This window comes from Triticum dicoccoides, chromosome 2B (assembly GCF_002162155.2).
Source record: "Triticum dicoccoides isolate Atlit2015 ecotype Zavitan chromosome 2B, WEW_v2.0, whole genome shotgun sequence".
NCBI classification, from domain to species: domain Eukaryota; kingdom Viridiplantae; phylum Streptophyta; class Magnoliopsida; order Poales; family Poaceae; genus Triticum; species Triticum dicoccoides.
In genome coordinates, this window is record NC_041383.1 from 796,283,496 (window position 1) to 796,291,681 (window position 8,186).

Below are 8,186 nucleotides of genomic sequence, written 5' to 3' on the forward strand. Positions count from 1 at the left end.
TTGTTATATGGACGAAGATGCGGCCAGCAAGCACACCCAAATACCTTGAGAAAGGTATAATCAGGTTGTTCATTAAGGAGAACCTCAATGGGAGTCTTCATGTTTAAAACACGAGTAGGAGTACGGTTGATGAGAAAGCATGCAGTGGTGAAAGCATCACTCCAAAACCGAAACGGAACAGATGCATGGGCTAAAAGAGTAAGACCAGCTTCAACAATATGACGATGCTTACGTTCGACTGAACCATTCTGCTGATGTGTATGTGGACATGCTAAACGATGAGCTATCCCAAGCGACTGAAAGAAAGAGTTGAGGTTGCGATACTCGCCCCCCCCCAGTCTGACTGGACATGAACAATTTTGTGCTTGAGAAGACGTTCAACATGTTTTTGAAACTGAACAAAAATATCAAACACATCAGATTTGCGTTTTGGGGAACCAGCACAACCCTCTAGGGGTGGCTTATCTCATTATATATAATGGTTATGTTACAATATGTACCATATACGTACATAGGTACAGAAGCTATACATAGTCTAACACGCTTCCACAGCCTCGTGTAGTCGGATCGGGGAACTGAACTGATTATTGGCATATGAGGTTTACGTCAGATGCTTCTCGAGATCATGATATGGGCGCACTTCCTTTCTTGTCTTCGACTTCGAGGCCCTGCACGCACCAGATGGGTGCTCTACTGGCACACACACAAGACAGAAAAAAGTGCCACGTACGTACTGCCGACGTTCTGTGGGCGCTCTGCTTTGTTCTAGGACGACCAACAACAGTTTTGCCTGCGCTCTGCTGATGAGCACTAGTTTTCAATGAAGCAGCAGTGATCAGCATCACGCCTTGTACAATGCAAGATGCTTAGAAGAGGTGTTTGGAGAAATAAACCAGACTTTTCTCAAGCATCGCTACTTATTTGTACACGATAGACGCTTAATTAGACGTCTCTCATGTAGAAATAGGCACCGGTGTCCTAAAACAAGAAGTAGGCACCGGTGCTTCAGAAAAATCTGATTTATCTTTTAAGCATCTCCCTAAGCATCTAACATTGTACTCCCTCCATTTTTATTTAGTTCGCATATTAGATTTAGTCAAAATCAAGCTTTACAAACTTTGACCAAATTTATAAACAAAAGTATTAAGATATACAATAACAAATCAACAACATTAGATTTATTATTGAATGTACTTTCACATTGTATAGATTTATTATGATAAATGTCTATATTGTTTTGTATAAACTTGGTCAAAGTTTACAAAGTTTGACTTCAGTCAACTCTAATATGCAGAGTAAATAAAAACAGAGGGAGTACAAAGCCCTCAGTGAACTTGAGATTGTCCCAGACGTCTTCCCGCAAGAGGAGGGCATGCCATGCCTGGAGTCATGGCGACCTTCTCTTGTACTAGTAAAAAAGATAGATGTCATTAAAAAGTGCCAAAAGTTTCTAGAGTACCTGTTTTTACAGTACACATCAAGAATTGTATGCTTTTTCCTTGTCAAACAAAAAAAGAAGAAATTTTGAAGTAGATCTGGCTTAAGTTGCCCAAGCCCATGGACTCCATTTTTGGCCACAAGGGCTCGAAAGCCCGGAAAAGGTGGAAAAACAACTAAAAATAGGTTTTAGTGAAGTTATAGGCATGGTGACGTATTAGTATGTTTCAAATATGGTTGAATCGATATTTTTAAATAGGAAAATGTTACTTTTATGTTTTTGGGGCGAGCTGGGCTTGGACTTGGTTTATAGGGGTCGGGCTTGAGAAAACCTGGGTCGGGCTTGAGAAAACCTGGCTCGGAAAATACCTGTATAATTTGAAGACCTATCTTGGTAAGGCTTGGGCTCAACCTATATGCAGCTCCTTATTTTCTAGATTTTTGTGGTCTATTTGGTACACAGGAAAAAAAATTAAAAATAGTATGTTGGTTGGAAGTTTTCTCTTGGCGACAATGATTATCCATTTGGTTTAAATTTGGTTTAAATGAATGGAGTAGAGGAAAAACAAATGATTTTTTCTTTATTCACATTTGAAAGGAAAAAACACAAGAATTTTACTTTCCAGTTGGACCTCTTCTTATAACTACTACGCACGGAAAGCAAGACTGGCGTCTTTAGTTTCAGAATAACATCCTAATTATAGGTTCATGTGGTTCCCCTTTGATTTGACTATATTTACTAGAATCCGTGCTTCTCTTATTTGTGTGAAACAAACTGCAATTTTTTTAAACATTTATTTTTCAGTCCTTTTATGCGGTACCTGCATTCCTTGCGTACTAAGTACTACTCGCTCCGTTCGGAATTAGTTGTCGTAGAAATGGATACATCCATTTCCGAGACAAGTAATTCCGAACGGAGGGAGTATGTTTTTCGTATTCAAACGTTTTCGTGAACCAATTAAACCATTTAAAAATTGGCATTCATGTGAGCACAGATTTCCACCCATTAATTAGTTGTTAAGATGATATTCAAATGCCTTTCCCCGCCAAACCTGCTCCCGTAGCTAGCTAGCAAAACGTGCGTTGTAACGGTGGCGTCCGTCCAAGCCGGCCACGTAGATACGTGTTCTCCTCCTGATCCGCGCGCGTGCCTGTGCGTGCAATATATATCCGCCGCTCCGCCGGACGCCGGCCGTGAACGTACGGTGTCAGTAGATCACGTACGGTGGCGACTTTATATATGCACGAAGGTCGTGGATTAGCAAAGCACTTTATCCAGTAGTAGCTTTTGGAGGAGTGGTTTGGACGAAGCCGTCCAAAAGCAAAACGAAATGGCCGGGGGCGTGCTCCCCATCGGCGCGCAGTCCACCGCTTTCCGCGGGCGACGGAGGAACGCCAGAGCTTATCACAAGCATAGTGTCAACTCATACGGAGTTCCTTTCGCAAGGCACCTCGCTTGGAGTAGTTCTACTACTAGTAGAGAAAAATGCCTTGGAAATTTGGCTGAGGTAGCCCAGTTTCCATTTGCCGTGTAAACTGAGGCATGAAGCAGGATGGTGGCATGCTCATTGGACTTGGTAATAGGGGCGACCGTTCAGTTCATGGCCAATTTCAGTATTTGTATAGCTAATAATCATATGGATAGAATCTTTTTGTTTTGTGTGTGTGCTAGGGCGTATGGATAGAATCTTTTTTGTTTTTGCGGGTGCACATGGATAGAATCGGATTCGAAAATGGAAATACAGAGTTGAAAACTGTCTGCCAACAAAACATAAGGATAGAATCGGAGACACCTACTTGGCAAAATTGATACATCTTGCCTTCAGAAAAACACTATGAAAGTTAGTGTTTTAATCAGCTAGTGTTTATCTGTTCAGTTCTTTTATTATTTTCTACAGGCATAATGGGTGTCATCTGTTACTGTGTTTCTACTATCTCCGTCCCTAAATGTAAGACATTTTTTTTGACACTATGATACAAAGGGAGCACCTGCTAAACTTTTTTATTAATTTGAAACCGTAGCAGTCCGAGAGCAGCGAAAGAGTGGACGAGCTCGCCTGCTCCTGTTATGTAGACCAATGGTACAAGGGCAAGTGGGGACGGCAATTATGGCTCATGGAAATACTGATCTGTAGTAGAGGCGACGGATTTAGGCGTCACCGTGAGTCCGTGACGAGTCAAGGATGGTGTGCCAATGGTACTTAATCGATTTCGTTTACCTGTGCCGGTATGCGCAACGGCGTCGAATGCCATACGGAGGGGAGTGTGTTGACCCAAAAGCACCTCAGATGCTGGGCGCGGCGAACCCATGGCGACCTTGGCGGCCGACGGGGACGGCTTCGAGTTCCTATCAGATCCCATCGATAGGTGTGCTTCCTCCAACCCCCCTTCCCCCATATGGTAGATTTCTCCTTCCGTGTTGTCTCATAGATCTCCTCCGTGGAAAACTACTGGTCAGGTTCCCATTCCGGCGTTGAACGAGACTATGTGGCGGTCGCCAAATCGACCTATGCTAGATCTGGTGGAAGCATCCGGTGAATGCAGCGTACACGAGATGCCTGATGGAGAAGGCTGCTTCAGCTCGACCTGAACGGGGTTTGCGACGCCAGCTTCGACGACAGAATCCGAACAATCTAACGGCAAAGACGACCCGCAGGCTCCGGGCTGGACAAAAAGGTAATTGGTGTGTGTGCTTAGTGCGTTCTTGCTGAGATGAATATACTGTTGTAGACGGGGGCAATTGAAAGAATGCTGCTTCAGACAATGGTTCCAGTAATATGATGTAGTTCTGTGACCAATTTCTATGCGGGGATAAGTTGATTGAGTGTGTGTGTGGAATGGGCTCCTATGGAGCGCCGATGGAGTTTGTGCCCTCGAGAAAACAATCAAGGGGTACGCAGAGACGAAGAGTAACACAATGATTGCGCCTCAACTTGGAAGTTCGTTCAACTCATTGGTGAGGGGTACGATTACTAAAATTTGTGTTCCTGGGAGATTCGTTTCGGAATTAGGCACGGGAAGAGTACATTGAACATGGACAAAACCAAGCGTGACAACTAAAAAATTGTATGCAGCAAACTGTATGTGGTTGCTTGATAAGCCATAGCTTCCAGCTGATGCATTTTATTTCTGTGTGCCGGAGACATTGATACAATTTGTTTCTGCACACTTGCTACATAAATGTTCTTATGCTGATCATATCAGGTTGACATGTATTAGTAATAATTTTGTATGTAGCCAGTGCCGAGCAAATGAAGAGGTTGCAATACAGAAAGTCATGCCAGATGTGACACGCCAGTGGTGGAAATGGCATGTGTTGAAGAAGCATAAAGAGTTTCTTGGGCATTTGTACACAAAGAGAAGCAATTTCAGAGATGATTTCCACAAGATAGGTCATCACATGATGATGGTTGATGAGTTCAAGAAAGCATGGGCAGACCTGATGGATGCATACAGATTGCAGAAGACCACATACTTGACTCAGTTGCACGAAGTTAGGACCAAGTGGGAAAAGCCAGACTTCAAAGGTAAATTTTGTGCCAAGATGACGAGCACTCAACGAAGTGAGAGTGCTAATCACATGTCCCCGTGGGCTGCCTTATGCATCTGTTGGTTCGGAAGTACATGACTTTGTTATTCGATCGTGAGGCAAACGAGAACTATGAAGAAAGGCGAACAAAAATTGTAAGCTTTTTGCCTAATGATTAATTATTTTGATGAATTTGACGTTTGGTTACTATAGTGATGTCTCTGATCTTACTAGACGACCTCGGTAATGAAGATGAATACCCCACTGGAGCTGCATGCAAGCAATTTGTACACCATTGCTATGTTTGAGAAATTTGGTGAGTTCTGTAAGACAGTAAGAGGCAGGCCAATACAAGGTTGATGAGGTCGAGAAAGGTGCAAAGTACCTGGTTCGGAAATACCACCGAGAGAAGCACAAAAAGTGGTGCAGGGTGGTATATGAAATTCCAGTGCTGAATCAGGGTATGGAGATAGCATGCTAGTGTGGAAATTTTGAACATATAGGATTGATGTGTTGTCATGCTCTGAAGGTAGAATTGTTTAGTTCAGTTTCTAGGGTTATGATGTACTCCAAAAAACAGACTCATGACTGTGCGATGTTCGCAGGTGCTTGACTTCCTAGGATTGACAGAGATACCAGCTAAACACATTGTGAAGATGCGCTTCCGGACCACTTGATGCGCCTTCAAAAAGATCAGCTATCTAACAACTCCGTAACATCCAAACTTGTGCACACACACCCTGGAGATTGTGCCGCTGGGCGATGCAAACACAACAACATATGAACTAGTTATCGGTTTGCTGAAATTGGCAATGTAGAAACTGACCCCAGTAGCTACTGTCCAAGATGGGCTTAGATTGGAGGATCACTTTCATGCAAACTGGGCAGCACGGAGAGAAAAGAGCAATGGACAAGAACCATCCAGTAACTACGGAAGCAATGTCGAAGGCACTACAATGGGTAACATAGTGGGGCTAATGGATCCGGAACAGAAAAGGAAAGCAGGACAACCCAAAACAGCAGAGACAAACCTCCTAACGATGATCGCGTAGCAAAGTCAAGGCTATGCAATGGTGCTGCAAGAGTGCCAAACCCCTTGATGGGCGGTATCAGCAAGCACACCCGATTTTGCATATCTGTCGGCAACCAGAGCACAGGAGCAGTACTTGTCCGCAACGGAGGACATCCAGAAAACACCAAGAAATGAAGCAAACTGCTCGAACTGTGACGCGTTGGCGGGCATCGGAAGAATACCTACAGCAACCTTTGTAGTGCATGTTGTGCCAAGCGCATCCGGAGGGTCAATTACTTGAGGCAAACGCATAGGCTATCCTTGATTTTTCTTGCAGAGGGCTCATCAAGCGCTCTACAACCGAATTTCAGGAGTAGTGTTTGTGTTATCAATTTGCTGGACTCCCAGTATCTATGTGGTACTGTAAATCTGTCGTAGTTGTGTAATGTCTATGTTGAAGTGTATAATTTCCGAATGGTTTGAGAAATCTAATTTGGAGAACAGTTTTCAGAGTGCACATCTCATTGCGCATGTGTAAACTTCTTTGCGCCAGATGAGTTTTCACCAGATGTGGCGAACTTTTATTTCTTGAAATGCAGATGTGGGGAACTTCACAAAAGGTGAGGGTGCGAGTGAGTCGTCTCCTTGGAAAAATCCGTGTTGACAGGCCCTAACGGAGAATGATAGCCGGACATCTACTTCGTTATGTATGAACGGACGGCGGCACTGCATGTGAAGCCACGGAAGGACTTTGCGTGCAGAATATTACTTAATGGGCGGAACAGTGCATCCAATAATATATGCCACCGAACGCATCCCGAAACGAATGGATGACTGCCGATTCCGTGATCAGGCGAGCCCGTCCACTCCTATGTATTTTCGAGTCCTCATTAACTAACCAAATCATACAAGTCCGCATGCAGAGCCCCAGTCGCAAGCATAGTGCAGTGCAGTTGGGGGTGGTACGGAGCACATGCCGTGCATATACTTTACCCAAAGAAGCAGAGCGTTCGCGTTCCATACTAAGCCTCCATCCATGGCATTATTCTGCATGCAAATCGGATTCGGTAGAGCTATCATATACTCGATGCCGACCTGGCATGCAGAGTATAATAACAACACTGCAGATCGGTCCTGATTTGCATGGCCCAGCCGAAAAATTGTTGAGATCTCTCGAGTCTTTGGGACTTTGACTGCCGTAAAGGCCAGTGTCACACGGAAGCTTCCATGCGTCGGGTGGGTCCACAGGTGACGAGCCACGGGCCGTTTGGCAGCACCCGGACAACCGGCCGTGTTTATCTATCATCAGGAGGACTTTGCGAGCAAGTCTCGTAACGCCGAGTCGCCGATCGCTGTCGCCGGATGCCTTTGTCGGAAATGGTTCCACTTTAGATCCTTCCATTTCCTTTCTTTTCTTTTCTCTTTCTCTTTTCGGAGGCAGGAATGGGAGATGGGGTACATCCATCCATCATCATAGTATATATAGAAATTCTGGGTGTGGATTCATGAGTGAGTGACCAGGGCTGCACGATGGCACCGTCCATGGGGAAAGATACGAGCTTGACAGCCCCCCGCCACTGGCTTGGTATGTTATTGCTGCTCTCAGCCTTGAGTGATGGGGATCGCCTCATGCTTGATGCCTGGACTATTTTTTAATATAATAATATCGCGATGCCTGGACTATTGATGCCTGGATGCTCTCAGTAACCCATCGTTCATTCATGCAAGGGCCATACAAAACCATTCCAAATTTGAGCTACATGTAAAATCAGTCCAAAGTTGAGCCACAAAGATGGCCTGTGTTCAAAACTGAAGCCACTCCTTAGCTTGCTTGTCTTACTTAGACTGTCTAACTCAAAGCGTGCTTTAACCTACTAGGGAAGCCCTTGCAGCATTAACCTTGTCTGACATGCATGCATAGCTCGCTTAATTTATACCCCCTCCGTCCAAAAAATCTGGTCCCATTTGAGGGACAAACTTTTTTGGACCTATGAGGTAGCCTTGCAGGAGTGATGCTCACCTGGATCTGCATGTGGATATGAAATGCCTCCTAATTGCACTGCACTTGATTAGCTGGCTGATTAAATTAGGTTCTTTGTAGCACTAAAAAAAGCACTAGTTGTTCAGTAATGCCAATTCAGTTGACCTCTCATCAGATTTTTCTGAGCCAATTCTTAATCAGCTTAATTATTCTTAGGTAGTTCCAAC